Raw genomic sequence first — 20,421 nt, 5'->3', positions numbered from 1 at the left:
GGCAAAATGTCCTTTATCAGGCAGGTCTGACTAATGGCGAGCGGCGTGCGCGAGCTACTACTGCAGCCACTGATCATCCTCGTCTTCTTCATTGCCAGCAGAACGTCCGTTATTAAGATTCATTACAATTACTCCCCGCGAAATAAGGAGCCATCCTGGCGACCTATGGACAAGTAAACACGGGAGGGTCGTAGCAGGGCTTGAGTCTCGAGACGTGGACAATTTCCTGGCCACGACGACGTTCGTCAGAAGATGGTTTCAGTGGCTCGATGAGGTAATTCACTGGTGACGTTTTTTCTAGCACACGATATGGGCCGTGATACTTGGAGGCCAACTTGGTAGAAAGGCCAGGTTTAGCAGAAGGGACATGCAGCCAGACGAGTGAACCTGGATCGTAGGAAGTAGTGTTATTTGATGCGTCATGGTGGTGCTTTTGGCGTGCTTGGTCTTGGGTTGTGACTGATCTTGCCAGTTGGCGGCATTCTTCAGCGTATGTAGCGGCTTGAGACAAAGTCGTGGACTCTGAGGAGTCAGGTTTGTACGAAAGAATGGTGTCCATAGTGCAAGAAGGTTCGCGTCCGTAAAGGAGGAAAAAAGGAGAGAACCCAGTATTGCTTTGAATGGCGGTATTAAAAGCGAACGTGATAAATGGGAGCACTCGGTCCCGATTGGAGTGGTCTGACGAGATATACATAGACAGCATGTCACCAAAGGTGCGGTTAAAGCGCTTCGTCATTCCATTTGTCTGGGAATGATAGGCGCTTGTAGTGCGGTGAACGACGTGGCACTCACGCAGCAATGCTGTGATGACGTCTGACAAGAATACGCGACCACGATCGCTCAGTAACTCCCGAGGTGTTCCATGACGTAATACGATGTTGTGAAGAACGAAAGTCACAACGTCTTTTGCTGTAGACGAGGAAACGGATGAAGTTTCCGCATACCGCGTGAGATGGTCGACGGCAACTATGATCCAGCGGTTACCGTCAGCAGTGTTGGGAAGGGGACCATAGATATCGATGCCGACGCGGTCGAATGGTCGGGATAGGCATGGTAAGGGCACCAAGGTACCGCTGGCGTGACAAGGGGAAGTTTTTCGTCTCTAGCACGTCGAGCAGGCTCGAACGTATTGTCGTATAAAACGGTACATGCCACGCCAGTAATATCGGAGACGTATACGAGAATACGTCTTCAGGAAACCTGCGTGTCCACATTGGGGGTCGTCATGAAACGTGGAACGAATTTCGGATCGCAGATGACGTGGAATCACGAGTAGCCACTGGCGTCCATCGGGTGCGTAGTTGCGTCGGCACAGCACGTCGTCGCGAGTGGCGAATTGCTCGACTTGCCGACGCAACTTGCGAGAAGGGGGGGAAGCCGTCCGCCCAGCCAGGATGTCTAGAATCGAAGCAACGCAAGGGTCGTCGGCGATGGTGACGGCAGTGGCATCACAGGTTAGACTTTCGCAGCAGTCCGGGTCATGGGGTAGAGGCGAACGGGATAGAGCGTCTGCGTCCGAATGTTTCCGGCCGGAGCGATAGACCACGCGAATATTATATTCTTGGAGGCGTAATGCCCATCGGGCGAGGCGACCGCTTAGATCCTTTAGTGACGACAACCAGCAGAGGGCGTGGTGGTCAGTCACGACGCCAAAAGGGCGCCCGAACACGTAAGGTCAAAATTTCTCTATCGCCCAAATAATGGCGAGGCATTCTTTTTCAGTGACAGAATAGTTGGTTTCGGCTTTGCTAAGAGTTCGGCTTGCGTAGGCAACCACGTACTCTTGAAGCCGTCTTTCTTCTGTGCAAGAATTGTGCCTAGCCCGACACCACTAGCATCGGTGTGGAGCTCTGTGGGTGCCGATGGGTCGTAGTGTCACAGAATAGGCGGCGACGTGAGGAGGCAGCGCAGTTCATTAAAAGAGTCGTCACAGGTTGCAGACCAGGCTGAAAGGTCTCTAGAGCCAGCGAGGAGCTTGGTCAAAAGAGCGATGATCGTCGCGCAATTGCGGACGAAGCGCCGGAAGTAAGAGCAAAGGCCTATGAAGCTTCGGAGCTCTTTTATGGTGGTCGGTTTGCGAAATGCTGAAACGGCTGTAAGTTTGGCAGGGTCAGGAAGATTGCCGTCTTTTGAAACCACGTGGCCAAGGATCGTAAGCTTTCGAGCGGCGAAATTGCCCTTCTTCAGATTCAGTTGCAGCCCTGCGGCAGAAATACACGTGAGGACTTTTTTGAGGCGGGTTAAATGGGTTGCAAAATCAGTTGAAAAGACGACAATATCATGTAAATAACAAAAGCAAACGTTCCATTTGAGGCCTTGAAGGATAGAGTCCATCATCCACTCGAAAGTAGCTGGCGCGTTGCAGAGGCCGAAGGGCATGACTGTGAATTCGTAAAGCCTGTCGGGCGTGATGAAAGCAGTTTTTTCACGATCGGCCTCTGCCATGGGTACCTCTCAGTATCCAGAGCGCAGATCTAAAGAAGAGAAAAATTCGGCTCCCTGTAGGCAGTCCAAGGCATCGTCAATGCGTGGCAGCGGATAAACACCCTTGCGCTTGATTCGGTTGAGACGCCGGTAGTCCACGCAAAACCTGATGGATTCGTCCTTCTTCTTCACCAACACAACTGGAGAGGCCCAGGGACTGCTTGACGGTTCGATTATGCCACGTGTCAGCATGTCGTCAACCTGTTCATTGATGGCACGACGTTCGGTAGTTGACACACGATATGGACGCTGCCGTAATGGCATCTCTTGACCGGTATCTATACGGTGAAGAACAGATGACGCTCGACCTAAGGAAGGCTGATTGTGGTCAAACGAGGCTCGAAAACGCTGTAGGAGCTTGATCAGCTGTTTCTGCTGCCCAGGCATGAGGTTACAATCAATGGATTTGCGGAATACATCCATAGGTTCATTAGCGTCAGTTGCGGGTGTAATGGCACAAGTCGGTAAAAATGGCTTGTCTGGATAAACCGGGTCTTCGAAAATACAATTTAAGGTCTCGAGGCTTCCCAGACACTCACCGCGTAGCAGGATGTACGGACAAGCAGAAACGTTGCCCGCATAAAGTACCGCCGAACCATTGGAAAAGTTGATGACGGCAAACGGGAGGACGATGGTTCGGTTTTGCACACTAGCTATAGTTGGTTGGAACAGGAGCGTCGAGTTAGTGGTAGCAGGAGAAAACACAGGCACTAGGACGGCGGACAACGGCCCGATGCGGACGTCAGCTGCGGCAAACACTTTCGAGGGACTGTGGTGGTCAATATCAAGGAACGGACTCATCAACGTGAGTTCAGCACGAGCGCAATCGACGAGGGCCTGATGGGTAGAAAGGAAATCCCATCCTTGTATGACGTCGTAAGATGAGCGCGGGAGAACAACAAAGTTGACGGCGTACCAAACATCTTGAATAAGAACGCGTGCTGTGCACTGAGCTGTCGGCGCGATGAAATGGGAGGTGGCTGTACGCAGAGCAAAATTCGTAAGCGGCGTTGTAACTTTTCTCAAATCGCGACACAGTTTTTCACTAATTACAGAAACGACGGCGCTTGTGTCGACAAGTGCACGTGCAGCAACACCTTCGACTAGCAGATCAATTTCGTTGGTCGGACAAAGAGGAGGTCTTAGAAAGTTCGACGACGACGCAGTTCTTGCCTCCGGAACTGCGGCTGTCAGTTGTCCTCTCGGGCGGGGCTCGTGCGCCGAAGCATCGGGGAGACAGATCGGCGACAGGGTGGTAATGACCGACGAGAATCGACGGGGCGTCGTGGGGACAATGAGTCAGTGATATGAGAAGATGGTCGCTGGGGATCCTGGGCAGCCTGGTAATTTGCAGAATTCCCATGGTCTGGAGGCTGGAATTTGCGACGGCGACAGTAGCGTGCTATATGTAACACGAAACCGCATGCGAAACAGATGGGTCGATTATCCAAGGTGCACGATGGGTTAACGACAGAAGGTGCAGGGGGCGAAACGGGAGGGGGTGCCGTGTATGTAGGCAGCGTCGTAGGGTAGGAGGACCCGGTGCCCCGGTATGCGCCAGAGACAGGTGGGGCTGGGGGTATAGCAACGACGGCAGCGTAGGTCAGCGGCGTAGGGACAGATGGCGATGGAGGCAGTGCCTGCGTGACCTGTGTCTCAATGACCTGGCGCAGACGTGGGTCTAATGAGGTCAATGGCGCGACTGCTTCGGCCACAAGAGAAAGCTGACGCGCAACTTCCTCTCGAATGAATTGTTTGATTTGCGGAAGTGAGATGGTGTGATCAGCAGCGACGTCGTGTACGAGGGCGGAAACTTCAGCCGTATCTTCTGCGGCCCTGCGCGTCGAGCCACGCTGCTAAAGCAACTCCTCGTACTCCTGACAGAGCTGGACAACATCAGTGACGGTCTGTGGATTGCTAGCGATGAGCATCTGGAAGGTGTCGTCGTCAACTCCTTTGATGATGTGCTTGATTTTGTCGCGTTCGGTTAGAGATTTATCGACGCGCTTGCAAAGAGACAAGACGTCTTCAATGTAATTCGTAAAGGTCTCGTCCCTGCACTGGCTTCGACTTCGGAGACGCTGTTCCGCGCGAAGCCGGCGCACGGCGGGACGACCGAAGACCACGGCGATGGTGGTCTTGAAGGCGGACCAGCTGTTAATTTCGCCTTCGTGGTTCTTGAACCAGAGGCTGGCCACATCAGCGAGGTAAAAGCGCACGTTTGTGAGCTGGTCGCAGGCGTTCCACTTGTTGGAAGCGTTTACGATTTCGTACTCGACGAGCCAGTGCTCGACGTCTTGTTCGTCGTTGCCGCGAAAAGTTGGTGGGTCCCGTTGCCGAGGCGCGCCAGTACAGTAGACTCTCGTTGGTAAGGCAGCTTGAGAAGGGCCAGGAGCAGTCATGGTGAACGGTGAGGGTAGCGTCCGATTCCGAAGTTCCAGGTTGATGGGAACCCCGGCTCCTCCATCACTTAAAATAGGGATGTTGTACGTCGAGAAAGGTTCAGACGTAGCTTGACAAAATGTCCTTTATCAGGCAGGTCTGGCTAGTGGCGAGCGGCGTGCGCGAGCTACTACTGCAGCCACTGATCATCCTCGTCTTCTTCATTGCCAGCAGAACGTCCGTTATTGAGATTCATTACAATATATATATATATATATATATATATATATATATATATATATATATATATATATATATATATATATAATATATATATATATAATATATATATATATATATATATATATATAAGGGAAAAAAGTGTATACCTAAGGGCTCGTTTTTCCATGTTTTAACACAATAATAATGAGATCTAACAGACTGTAATGACAAGTAATGTACAGGGGAAGTTATTAGAACCAATGAAATGTAAATAGGAAGAAAGAAAAGTGGATGAAAAAATAACCAGCCGTGAGCAGGAATTGAACCTACGACCTTCAAATAACGCGTTCGATGCTCTAACCACTGAGCTACCACAGCGGCCTTCCCTCCATCCACTTTTTGGGGTTTATATGGGAATTTAGAAGTAGGAGTGACAGTCAGCGCCATCTATAAGCCAAACGACGAGTGTGAAAACACTCTTTTGGGCATGTTTGGCGGCACGTAGCACGTGAACTTATTATGAGCGGGCAGCTGATTAATTGTCCCTCTTATACATTATAAACACACGAAGTCTGCCAGCACGAGACCCTCGTTCAATGAAATGAGGGAAAGAAGTGTATACCTAAGGGCTCGTTTTTCCGTGTTTTAACACAATAATAATGAGATCTAACAGACAGTAATGACAAGGAATGTACAGGGGAAGTTATTAGAACCAATGAAATGTAAATAGGAAGAAAGAAAAGTGGATAAAGGAATAAGGAGCCGTGAGCAGGAATCGAACCTCCAACCTTCGAATAACGCGTTCGATGCTCTAACCACTGAGCTACCACAGCGACCTTCCCTTCACCCACTTTGTTGGGTTTATAAGAGAATTTAGAAGTAGAAGTGACAGTCAGCGCCATCTATAAGCCAAACGATGAGTGTGAAAACACTCTTATGGGCTTGTTTGGCGTCACGTAGCACGTGATCTTATTATGAGCGGGCAGCTGATTAATTGTCCCTCTTATACAACCTAAACACACGAAGTCTGCCAGTACGAGACCCTCGTTCAATGAAATAAGGGAGAGAAATGTATACCTAAGGGCTCGTTTTTCCGTGTTTTAACACACACACACACACACACACACACACACACACACACACACACACACACACACACACACACACACACACACACACACACACACACACACACACACACACACACACACACATATATATATGCTGTGATTCCCAAGTCCTCGTGCACTACCGGTCACCCCTGGAGCTCCGATCAGGTCGACGGCTGTGCCTGCCAACAGTGATGGCGCAAAACGACCCACCCCCTACCGCCTTCTTCGCACCACCCGCTCAGCCTGCTGGGCCTCACCACACCGTGAGTACCTCGCAACGAGACCCTCCAGTGTTTTCTGGCCTTCGCGGTGAGGACGTAGAAGAATGGCTGGACAGTTACGACCGTACCAGTGCTTGCAATTCCTGGGATGAGGCACATAAGCTGCGCTATGTACCCTTTTATCTGAAGGAGGTTGCTAAGACGTGGTATCATAACCACGAACGCGACTTTCCTGATTGGTCAGCATTCACGGTGCAGCTGCGTCAAATATTCGGCACTTCTACAGGACGCTCTGAGGTAGCTAAACAGAAGCTCGCTACCCGCATCCAGGGGCCTGACGAATCGTACACATCGTACATTGAAGACGTTCTGGCCCTCTGCCGCCGCGCCCAAAAGGACATGCCGGAGGCCGATCGTATTCGGCAAGTAATGAAAGGCATCAACTCCGTCGCCTTTAATGCTCTTGTCATGCAGAGCCCGACAACAGTTCAGGACATTATTACCACCTGCCAGCGCCTGGACGCACTTTACTCAATGCGCCTTCCACACGCCTCCTATGACACTCGTCTTACTGGCGAGCATGAGCTGCGAGCTCTAATTCGCACCATAGTGAGAGAGGAACTTCACAGCCTTGTTCCTGCCAGCGCACCGACTTCACCTGCCCGCTCACCCCCTCCTAACCTGCGGGAAATTATAAAGGACGAATTGGCGTCGATGACGAGCGTCGCACGTACCCAGCACCTCCACCACTTGTGAGACGACGTCAGGTACGAAGGAGCGACCGTTTTATTGTCAACCCAGACGCGCGAGCCAGCAACCGAACAAGCAGCGAGCCGCTACGATGATGATGATCACGGTGCTTTGTATGCGCAGGTGAAAGTGAAAATGATGAGCAACACAATCAGCGCTCACACTATATATATATATATATATATATATATATATATATATATATATATATATCAGTTCGAAGTTACTTTCGGTTTGTAAAACCATAAGCCTTTAACTTCTTGTAGTTACTACCAGCCGGTTCTTGGCCTTCCCTCTTTGTGAGTGTGCGCAAGTATTGTAAGAATCATCATCATTATCGCGTTAACGCATAGTTTTCATACATTTTAGGGAACCGAAAACCCCATGCGAATCGTACCCACTTCCACGCACGATTCAAGTGATCTTCTATTCGTCCACGTCGTGGCACGAGTGGTGAGGATCGACTGACCAACTAGCGCTTCTCTGATCGTTACTGGAAGAGCCGCACGCCTTCCTGCTCGCAGCCGAAAAGCTTGCATCATGGATCGTCTCAAGGCCAAGTGAGCCGTTTGATGCGCACAGAAGATCAAGATACTGCAGGAGGCCCGTACGTTGATCAATGATCCCAAGGCCCAAATCGCCAAGCTCCCAGGTATTCTAGACCACCTAAGCGTGAGTAATTCGGAACTATCAAAAATCAATGCCACTCTCGAAGAGCACATTCCTAATGACGAGCTTGAGGCAGAATATAGCGCTGCGGCAGGGTATATAGACCAGGCGATACACATGTTTGCTGAATTACGCTGTCATATCTTCGCTTTAGGACGTGTTAAAAGCCAACCACAAGCAGCAGCAGCGCATAATGACTACTATGTCTGAGACTAATGCTCAACCAACGGCCTTACAGCCAGAACTTAACGCGGGAACTACTTCCGGCTTATGACTGCCTAAGCTCCTCCTTTCAACTTCTAACAGTGAAATTCACAATTTGACAGCAGTTTGGAAACAATTTGAGCAGACGGTTCATTTCAACGAGAAATTGTCCCAGACAACAAATATTTACTAACGTAATTGCCTTTGGGTCAAGCAGCGGCATCTGTCAGGGGGCTACCAACCTCATAATCATGCTATGCGCATGCAGTCGAAATTTTCAGGGAAAGGCTCAGAGACCAGAAGAAAATACAACAGTAGTACCTGCCAGTCTTAAGAAACTTTCCTCACGTCGTGTCCGGAAACAATGTAAGATGTGCTCGAAAGTTGTACGACGCCGTGCAATGGCATATTCGTTGCCTAAAAGCTTTAAACGTACGGACACTCACCTTTTCTGCAATGCTTGTCGATACGCTGCGCAACGACTTGCCGGGCGACATTGTCTTGGCGTTCGTTCGCGAAAAAACAGAGAGAAGCCCTAAGTATTCCTCGAACCTGCGGGTGATGTGGTGCAACAGGTACCTGCAACAGCGTCTTCAGAAGGCGAGCTGAACGACCTCCTTCATTTCACAAGGGTGGAGTTAGAAAGCCGAGATTAGTGTCTCACGACGCCAAGAGAGTGAAAGGAAATTTTCCAAAAGTTCAGAGACCACAGTAATGCGTCTGTGTTACATACCACTACTGGGGCAAAACGTGCAGGCTGCTTCCTTTACGAATAAGATCAGCATGAAACCCGTACTTGTGACTACGACATTTCTATCGAGTCGAAGAAGCAACAGCTAAGCAAGTACAATGGTTGCTTCAGGGGTACATCCCAAGGTCATCATGCGCGGTCCTGCCATGTGAGGCTCACTTGTTCGCATTGCCAGTGGAGACGCGCTTCAAGCATATGTGACCCAAACTATAAGAGGCAGGAAGGTACACTAACATCTGACAGCATGGCAGCATTTGTGTCAGCCAACGCTTTACTCCGAATTAACGAGTCAACGTGCATTGTAAGACGGACAACGGAATATACCTTCAGCCGTTCCGTGCTTTGGCAGGTCAAGACGATAACTGCAGATACTTGAGGAGTATCTTGGGCGGTGGCAGTCAACGATCATTTATTAAAGAAGATCTTGCCACTAAGCTACGATTCAAGATCGTTAGGGTGACCAGAATCACATTGCAGGTTTTCGAAAGAGCGGCAACTTCCAGAGCTGAAAATTCGAAAGCTGTGAAAGTTCCTATTCGTAGCCAACGTAACTCCCTATTCTGCATTGTAAAAGCCACCCAGTGCCGTTTATTTGCCATGAAGTTTGTACACCATCTGACGACAACAAGCTCGTGAGACAGCTGCGAGTTGAAGAAAACTTCATCACTGATGAACGATGCTTCCTTGGAGCAGATGCGGAGGCCAGGCTGTCTTTACTCATCCGGTCAGATAATCTTTACAAGATATTGCCTAACCAATTCTTGCGAATCACAAATATTTATAGTTTGGTCGATATGAATTCAATATTGAATGAACTTTCCAAGGACTAACCAAGCAAGCGCTATCCACCACAAGCAGTGCGAAATTGATCATCTGTGCACTACACGTGATTACCCAGCCTGACGATGAAGTGACATCACAGAGATCACAGTTTTCTGGGAAACACGGGGCAAATTGAGTCATGAACAAAGCGGCTCTGCACAATTCAAATTCTCGACGCACTCCACCAGACAACAGGCAAATCGCATGAGAGGTGTACATTTGAGCCACCTCGGAATAAAGATAACTATGGGAACACTCTCCTTCGTCTACCGAAGCTAGATGAAAGGCTTTTTCTAAACAGACATCTCCAGCGACATGGCGCGGTCATGACACAATATCCTTTCCTCGTACGCACACAATTGTTGCCGAATGGTGTTCTTGAGAGCCGACATTTTTACGGTATACCCCACAAAAAAGCGTTCGCCGGGCATTCGTCCGGGCCCTGAAAAAAAATAGAGAAGGCGCTGGTTAGGCATAGCCTGCAACTCCATTGGGTGGGAGGATGAAAAAAAAAGATTAAACGTGCGCAGCCTAAGCCTGCGAGAGAAGACGAGGAAGTTGAGTATGCTAAGGGCAAGATGGCTTCTTGCCTGATTTTTCGCGTTGGGGCATAGTTTTTTTTACACGTCTTCCTGGTTGGTTTGCTAGTGCCGTTCCACTCATTGATGATATGTGAGGCTTAACGTCCCAAAACTACCATACATATATGAGAGACGCCGTAGTGGAGGGATGCGGAAATCTCGACCATCCGGGGTTTCGTAACCCACTCCAACATCTGAGCAGACGGGCCGCACGGCATTTTTCCCTCCACCGAGTGGCGGTAGGTGTGTCCGGCCTCCTTGCATTGTTACCAGAAGAGGTGGTTTTCATGTCGAGGGTGCTGCTTTGGAGACAGCGCCATCGATCTACGCTGCCTCAGCATGTGCTTTCACTTTCGCCGGAATTTTCAGCAGTGTCACATTGGTGGCCTTTACAAATTCGCTTTGCTACAGCAATTGGTCGGCAAAAAAAGTTATCGTCAGCTTGAGATGCATCCTGGGGCTCTGCGGTTATCTGTTTGAAGCGATTGAAACAATTCTGGCACAAAATGTCAGTTTGTCTGATGAATGACGCTTGTTCCAGAGTGTGCTTGTTTGGTTGGGCGACATGAAATCTTTCGCACTACCGTAATTCCGCTAGTAGGCAATCTTATTTTTACGCCTCACAATGCTTGTTGTAAGCTTCCAACCACGGCACTTCATATCAGAGGGTAGGAATATACGCACGTGTACTTACATTCGTTCACCAGCGAAGGACTGCTGGGTTGTCGCAGTGAACAAAAGTGAAAGCCCGCGTTATCTTAATATTTCAACCTTTCTTAGGCGAGTCGAGGTGCTTTTCTTTGTGTTACTTTGTTTTAAAGAACTGGTGAGAGCGGTAGGATTGCAGAAGCGCCATTTGTGCCGACACGCACCGTGTGCGTTATGATTACGAGACTACTTACGTGTCATGTAAAACGATAACCATTCAGTAGTGGACTCTTTACAGCCACCTCCTTTGTGATCCGTACGCGGGCTCGAATACCGGAACGATTTTAAGAGCGATACCTGCGAAATATGTGGCTCAGCATCGCTACACACTCAGTGGCTGGAGCCTATGTAGAAGTTTTTGTGATTTGCGCAAACAATGTGCTAATATTGTAGTATTGTGTGATTCAATACCAAATGTTCCTGTTTTTTCTGTCAGTATGTCGATCCTCAGAACAGATTTACGTCCAAAAATATTTATTTGGCAAATATTGCTTCATGTGCGTTCAACGTTGCGATTACTCAGTTGACGCCAGTCTGGCCACTTTTCGTGCTTCGTAACTCTGACCGCACAAAAATAATGCAGGACGCCGTCACAGGTCAAGTTATATCAAATGCTTGGCTTTTATACTGAAGGGTTTAACGAAAAACGAAGATGGTGTTGTTTTGATTGATATTTAAAAATTTGCAATTATAGAGACCATGTTCACTAAGTTTAACATTGGTCATTCACGGTCGAAGTGAAACTGAGCAATGGCGATCAGTGCATTTGTTATCCTAACTTATGGCAATATCGTAGAAAATTTTGAGAAATCTGACACGTGAAGAACGAACATCCTAAATATAGGCAATATTGGTTTTTGTGCCAATTATGCTATTTTTTTTCTCGTAGAAGCATAACAGAAACTACAAAATAATAAGATTTTGTCTACGCAAACTATTCGTGGTTGCGGAGGAAACTCTTGAGACCTACAGAAACAATATCTTTTAGTAGAATCTCATGAAAATGTCATTTTCGTGAAATTCAAAAGGAGTGGTTGCAGCTCAGCCATGGTTTTTTTTAACGCGACTTTTTTTCGCGAGATAACAAGTTGTATTATGGTCCTGAGGACATGCACAACGAAATATATTTTCATAGGTGAAATTCCAGGCTGTCAGTTGATATGCATAGACAATTTTATCTGAACACAACCTGTTAAAGTGTGCGCCTGTGCATGTGCATGGCCTACAACTCCACGTAAGACTGGTTATGGTTTCCGTTCATGTTCTTTGAACTTGCCCTTTCACTACGGAGCCCACACGAAACAAACGAAACGAGCAAGCTCAACCATACAGAATAAAAAATGCATCTAACATGACGGTACAAAAATAAGAACACTGAACTTTACAATGCACTCTGTATGACATTCGCACGAACGTACATTGTCAATGTCGTATAGTCGTTGTGGACAGATGAACTCATTTTCTAAACGTGTATGCTTCTGACGTGTGCATCACTCACAGCCAACATGATGCACTAAATGGAAAAGTCTCTCGCACGGAAATAACTATCTTGTGCCAGACGCAATTAGCATTGCTTCCTGTCAAGCTACTAACCAGAATTGGGTGGCATATGACAATCGCTGTCTAACTGTTTGCGATTGAGCCTAGCTGAAACTAGCCTCGTCCATTTCGCTGTGCGGAATGTAGAGGTCATACCTCCCGTGGATTCCCGAGTACCTGTGCAAAACATTACCAGAAATCTTACTTTAGGAGGGACACAGACAAAGCTTTCTTCTATTGTTGTTATAATCAGTAGGCATTCTATGTCGACATTGTTGTCCATATTGTCATTTTTGTTCGCATTCAAACGCAATTTGCACCATGTGGCGGTCCAATTAAAAATCACATTTATGAATAATTGAAAGCAAATAAACAGTTCTTTTCATATGACATCTTAATGTTCCAATTTTTGTTTTAAAGAAGAAAATTGTTTTGAGCTTTTCAATGGACGGGAACGGGAAATTTAAAGGCAGCGGCTTTCGTGTGACCAAATGAAAAAATATGCGGCACAGCAAAAGCTAAAAAAATTATTTTTTTTTTTCATAAAAATGTAATGATAAGACTTTCCATATAAAAAGAACTGTTTATTTGCTTTCGATTTATGTATAAAAGTTGCTTTTCATTGGACCACTACGTGTTGAAAAGTGCGCCGTAATATGGATCAAAATGACAATTTTGCAAAACTTTTCATTTTTTTCTTGTGAAGTTAACTACTTGAAAGGCATAAAAATACTTTTCCTCGAAATATACCGTCTGTTGAGTAAGTCTTCACTACTCAGATATTCATGCAAAGTGCAGTATCGCAAAAAAAGGAAAACTTAACCCAATTTCGCCAAAAATTTAGAGGCGCATGTGCCAGTAAAACTTCACTAATGTTACTGAGCTTCAAACACCTTACACAAGCACCCTTACTTAACATACAGACTAAATTTGGTGTAGAAAATGGAGTGGTTATTTTAGAATAAATTTATCCACAAAAAACACCCACACGACATCCCGGGAAGTTCAGAAGGCAGCCACGTGACCGAAAATTTTCTCTTCGAACTATTCTAACAAATAAATGTTCCTAATGCAGCAAATCAGCACATTTTTTTATACATTTGCGATGATCGTTAAAATGTCTGGGACGTTTGTCGTGGAGCGACCCTTAAAGAGTAAAAATTATTATGAACAATGGTGTGAGTTTTCACTTGCCGGCACATTGTGCTTCACGCAGCTGCGCACCCATGTTAAGAGTAACGCGTGTGGCGCGCAGTCCATCATTAGCAAGCATCAACGTTACCAGAATATCAAGTATCACGAACGCTTCTGATCGTTTCCTGAAACAGTTCGACGCTGGCGCCGCGTAGCTTTTGGTTCTGATGTCTAGATGTTAGCCTTGCATGCAGATGTACTATCCTGGCATACCTAGTTAAGATCTCGGCAACAGCACTCAGTGCTTCGTGGCTAGCATCAGTTGAACTAGACGAGTTCACTCGTCGGAGCGTTAGTGTTATGCTCACATTTGTCGTACTCTTCGTTTGCACTTCCATACGCTGCTCGTGTGATCTCGTCTCACATCGCTGATCTTCGCAAGCGGTTTCCCTTTTGTTGGTTCAATTTAAAATATTTCTTCCTTATTATTGAAAAAAAAAAGATTTTTTTTCTGTCCCAATCTACATCTGTGCTAAAAAGCACACTTGTGTGCTGCAGAGTTCAACCAGATCAAACGATTGGTTTTCTATGCCTCCTGGCTACATTGGTAATGTCATTAATGGTGTGACCGACGTTCAACATTCGAAAATAAGAGTACATTTATCTGTCGCACAATTTTCGCCCCACAACTTTTACAGAGACTTTTGCGTAAAAAGAACTCTGTCGTTCTTATTCCTTTGGCAACAATGTAAATATATAAAGCTTGAACTCTTCAAAATTCTCAACTTTGGTTAAAGCATATTTTTTACTTCAGCATTAATTTCATGCACGATAACTAATTTTTTTGCACTGTTGCAAGAACGAAGGTATGTTAACTTGTCTCACTTGAATCTACTTATCCGGACTAAATGTAACGCCCCATGGCGGCAATAACAATGCGTGCTGCATAAATGTACCACGAATCACTGTTGCTCTCATGAGTGCACGTGAGTATCGAAATAACTTCTGGCGGGATGGTGAAGTCTGAGCACGGAACTTCATCCTCTGAAGTTACTCCAGCAGTTTATAGCATATCCAGCTGCCAACGGCACTTACTGCAGCAAGCTTCTTATGCGCGGTGCTTTCGATTGCTGTTCTCACTTGCAATTGAAGTTTTAGGTTCCATAAAGTGGAATGCCGGGCTAGTTGGTACAACATAATGTGGAAATATATGAGCGCACAAGGTAGAAGGAAAAAGCACTTGACAGGAAAGACGCTCAACTTACAACTGAACTTTTATTAGAAATCATTCATTGCAAGAGCACACAAACGCGCAGGAGCAACAAAAAAAGAAGGTATGTTTATCTACTTCAACAGCTAAAAAAAGACACTTATTTTTCACTTAGTGCTACCGAAGGAACACTGATACACGTGCTTGCGTTCACCCTAATCTGTTTTGCTTCCATGATTTCTGTGGTCAAGCTGTGTTTAGATTTGACCTGAATCTTCGTGCTGCCAAACTGCGAATCGCACCCACAATCCGGCAGTGCATTTACAAGTGCGTGCCACCTGCGAGAACCTTCAAGGACGTCACATGTTCTCGGGGTCGATCATTTTAACACTGATCCATCTGGCCGATGTGCACTTTTCCGCAGCTCAAGCGTTTTACGTATCAAGTACACAGTAGAAACAGCGTGGTATGTTTTTTACTGCAGCCGGTCTTGTTCGCCCTTCCCCTTCTACGATTTTCTATCACGGGACACTGTTTTGCCAGTTTGCAAGAAGCCGTGAAGTTTGGACGCAAGCATGGAGTACACGTTGTTCTCACGGCTCCCTGAAAACTGGAAAAACTCTGTCCCATGATGGGAAATCGTGGAATCTAGCCGCCTATGAAATTTCGCTTTCCTGGCTGTTTCGATAATGGTATCGATACCAAACTTGGTATGGCATAACATGATTGTATGACGAGCATATTTGATTAGTCATAATATAAAAATGATGACATGTGTGTCATGAATGTCATGGTTTACATTTCATGATCCTGCTGCTCTTGCGGTGGTTTCGTTCACATGGCACGTTGCAAACCTGGTATGATATGACACGATTGCATGGCAAACATAAGCGACAAACCCTAACATGAAAGCTATGACATGCATGCCATCTAACAATACGTCAACAATCCACGCATATGATGCACCCACGGCTGTTTCGCTCGCTTCACATGTACCAAATTCGGTATTACGTAACGCGAACGGATGACATAGGTGAATGACACATCCAAACAAGGTAATCACAACATGCGCGTCGTGTTAGAAGATGGCTGCATGTCACATTCATAATGCGCTCGCGATCATTTCGCTAGCTTAACATATGCCAAATTTGGTATTACGTGAAGTCAATAGATGACGAAGGTATGTGACTGGTGCAAACATGATAATCACGAGGTGCGTGTTATGTGAGAACATGACTACATGCGACAGACAAAGCGCCAAAACATTTTGACGTGACCCGGTGCGAGCGCACGCCGGCGTTCGTTTCGTTGCGTCACGCCGGAGTTGCCACACCAGGCGCTGGTCCTGCCATATGTTGCTTTGACGCATGCGCGTTTCAGCGCGTCTGGTATCCCGCCGTCACAAAAATAGGCAGACGCAGTGCTGTCTGGGTAACACAGCGGCGCGAAATGCGAAATGCAGCATGTCACATTTCGCGCCGGTTGCCGTCGAGCAGCGCCGACGGACGCTGGTTGCCCCGGTCGCACTTGCCGTCAGACTACAGAGTGCTCGCGTTTTGCTGATGTAGCATCGCTGTGGCCAGTGCGCGCGCACGCCAACGTTACGTTGTAATATATTGGGCCCTTTATGATGCGCCCGCGGCCATTTCACTAGCTTCACATATACCTAACTTGGCGTTACGTGACGCCCATGGATGTCGATGTAGCTCTACATATACTAAATTTGGTATCACGTGACGTTAATAGACTTCAAAGGTAAACGACACATCCAAACATAATAATCATGACACGGAAGTCATGCGTGGCAAAATATACCTCCACTTTGTAACGTTGTGCTGATTTTAAAGTGACATATCAATCTTCCTAATTTGTGCTTCGCATATCATCGATTCCCACTGCAAGTGGGACCCACCAATTTTTTTTCGAGCTGTTGAAGTAGATAAAAAGTGATAGTTGGTTGCGCTTGAACGTTTGTGTTCTCGTACAATGAATATTTTCTAATAAAAGTTCAGTTGTAAGTTGAGCGTCGTTCCTGTGAGTGCTTTTTCCTTCTACCTTGTGCTCTCATATATTTCCGCATTAACGTTTTATGCTACGTTCAGCAATAGGTGCGTTTACAGACTGTCAGCCGAACATACAAAATTCTTAAGTTTTGTGTAATCCAATTTATATAGTAGTGACGTTTTCTAAGCCGGTCTGTTTTGGATATATCATTCTTGAAAGCCAGCTGTTATGATGTCTACAAAAACTGATAATTGGGCTAGTTCATAAGGACTAATAACCAAGAAATAGCCCAATGAAGATAATAACGTGAAGTATCACGTGAGATTCTGTGCGCTGTGTTTCTACGATAGGGTTTCGTGTGCTCGCTGGTGGTATTATTAATACCAATAAATAAAAAGTGCGGATTTGCTGTCTGCAAGTACGCAGACTAGGCATTTAAATGCGTGTACCACCCGTCATTCTCGAGGTCACTGAACGATCGCAGTGCCAGAGTCTACTCTACAGTTACTTTTACGAAACTCTATGGTTTCAGCAGACGCAACTGCTCCGCGTGCTTTGAAGAAAGACATTTGTCGACGCTGCTCTTGCATTGTACATGGCCACAGACGTGAATAAATTCAGTTTGTGAGGTGTTAGCCATCCCACTGTGCCCATCTTCAGTGCGCCTGGACAGATGGCAGCACCCGCTGCCATTCCGCCTGCTGTTTCTTCTCGACGCTATCCGAGACTGCACGCGTTGCCCGCGTTGCTAGCGTGATGCGAAACTTCTTTGTTTTTGTGCGGGCGTCGCCCTGTTTCGCCGCATTGTTTCTAGTCTGCCGCTCAATAAATATGTAATTTCAGTGCTCGTGTCTCTTCAGCCTTACTACCTAGCCTCACATCTGGCGTAGTCGACAACGAGCCTCTGCTTCTGCCCATGTGCATTGCGGCATCTCGTCAAGCTCACCTTCGCCGAAAGGCAATCGAGCGCCTTGACGAGGCGTTGGCGAAGCAACGAAGAAAAAGAGCCGACGACCCGTCTAACGGGTGCGAAGGAACCCGAGTAACTGTCGCCTAGTCGGAGCACAACATCCTCGAGGTCCAGGCTCTGAGATTATCAAACTCTAATAGCCGTAATCTTAAGATGGGGAACATCCGCGCCTTGCGAGGCAGGGAACTTCGTACACGTCGGATGTATAAATAAATGTTATTGCTCTCTCTCTCTCTTCGCCCGAAGATGACTGACTGGTCGCGTGACCGACTCGCGCCGCATAATGAGTAGTAGACCCCAGTCAGCCATTTCGGTCGTAATGCGAAAGAGCGCCAGCCTAGCAGTGCTACGCTGGCAGTGTGCACATGGTAAACTACAGGCTGGCTTGTTGGGGACCGGAAGCGGCAGTGGTGATTCGTAGATAATCTTCACCCTCTCTGTCCACCAAAATTTAACACCTTGCTTCCACGAGCACCCATGCGCTGCGCTACCTGTACCGGCGGCCGCGCGTTCCAAGTGTCCCATTTCCATCCATTTATACTATAATTCCTTTAGGTAAATCGAAAATATTGGTCGTTATCAGAATCAGGTTTTTCTTGCCGGTGGTTTCCGCGATTGCAAGAGCTTTCTCTGAGGCCTCGGTTTCGCCTATCGTTATGCACCGAGAAAAAAGACGCGCATGTATCCCCATTCGCAGTATATAATATTGGATGTCAAACGTCAACAAAACTGTGTAGGATGCGCGATAAAACAGTTCAACGCAGGTGAAGCGAGAGAAGAATGAAGTATGCAAATGAAAAGACGAGAACGGTTAGGGCCATCTGATGAAGCCAGCTTCGTACAATTTATCCTACGATACATTGCTCACGTGTGTATATTTCATCGCTTCGGAATCATGTGCATAACCAAACTTAACAAATTTTGGCTTTATAGAACGCACGTCGGATTGCTTGCCTCGAACGTGATGTCATGCGATGCTGGCTTGCATTTGAATGGCGAGTTGCAGCACGCCAAAATGAATGAAATATCTTTTGCATTCTACGCGCAGTTCGCTTTGATCAGCTTCTTAATTTTCTGAAGCCAGTTCAAACTGACAGAGGAAACTTGTCATTTCCGTGACTTTTAGGAAACCGCAATTCAACCCCAGGTAAAAAAGAGGGACCATGCACGTTCATTTGCGAACGGCTTTCTTTGCACTACCCAGTTATCGCCAGCGCGCCGGTAAGAGCGCTGGTGGTGGCGTTTTTTGCAGCGCCGCCTTGATAGAGTCTGACGTTTATCAGTGTCAGTGTGTATTGTTGTAGTCCCACTTTCAGTTTCCCGGCCACAAGTTCAGCCAGACAAAATTGGCAGCCGTTGCATGAAGTGAGGGCTTATGGCGATCATGGAGCGAATCACCTGGGACGATGATAAAATGTTTATGAAATATATAATAAATGATTGCGATAGTGTGCGATGGCCATCGGGGCGAGCCAACAGATGCCGGCTGCGGTGCTCTTGCCTCGCGTCAGACTCTACACCACTCGCGCTTTACTTGCGAAGCGCGCCCAATCATGCAAGAAGGGAGACGCGCGCATCGAGCTTCATTCCCTCAACGGGCACGTGCATTCTCAGGACACACTTGGAATTTACAAAGTGGCAGATGGACAGATGGACGGACGGAGTACAGTCTAGTTCAAAATTATATGCGCGTTATGAACGCTTGTATGTACAATATTTCTAACCTCTGTGTTTTGATCCGACGGCAGCTACGTCGATGACGGCGTCAACAGAGATTGTGTGAGCCTAAGAAGCCCCGTTCCTTAAAGAAAATGAAACACAATGGAAGCTACACGAACGCACGTTTTATATCTTTCACAGTGCTCTTGCACGAGCGATGGCTATATTCGGCGGTTGGTGTCGCCACCTCGGAACGGGAGAGCCAGATTATGCGTGGCTACAGAGGTTAGCTCAGGCAACGCGCCGTTACAACTAGCGCCCCATTCAGGGGGGGGGGGGGTAAGGATTCGTCAATGGGGAAAGCAAGAGTGAGCACCGGAACTGTGTGCACCAGAGTGCGACCCCTAAGCAGTAGCTCACAAGGGACAGAAATAGATTCAAGTGGGTAGAGAGAGAAGTTGAGGAAAAGACTGACGGATTGGAAGTGAAATAGATAGTACTTGGAAGACTATACTAGCCCAGCGCGTGCGCAGTCATAAGGGAAATCGTTCACTCGATTTCGTGCCGACAGGCTGTGCCCCCGCAATCTCCGACGACAGCGCAGCTCTGGCTGACTGGACTCCCCCGACGCCATCTCCTGACGCCGACAAGAACTCTCGCCGAGTGGTGCCCAGTCCTCGGACTCTTGCGACCATGTCTATATTTCCTATCTCCTCTTTACCTACATTGCTCACTAACGTGCGACTCTATGTTCCACGAGATTCGTGCGCGACCTTTCCTCACCAGCCGCTTCAGCCGAGAGTGGTACAGGGGCGGAAAATGTAGCAACTGGATAACAAATATGTGAACGACAAACAAAATAATATGGGACAGAAGAGGTTGAGAAAGCGAGTGCGAGCCACGGTGTTTTGGTCGCAGAGAATAAGGGACAAGAATGAATACGTTCAAGTGTGGTGCTCGGGGTTTCATGTAAACAGTGAGACCTCTTACTGCATTAGG

Source organism: Rhipicephalus microplus, chromosome 7, assembly GCF_043290135.1.
Source record: "Rhipicephalus microplus isolate Deutch F79 chromosome 7, USDA_Rmic, whole genome shotgun sequence".
NCBI lineage: Eukaryota > Metazoa > Arthropoda > Arachnida > Ixodida > Ixodidae > Rhipicephalus > Rhipicephalus microplus.
This window is presented reverse-complemented; position numbering follows the sequence as displayed.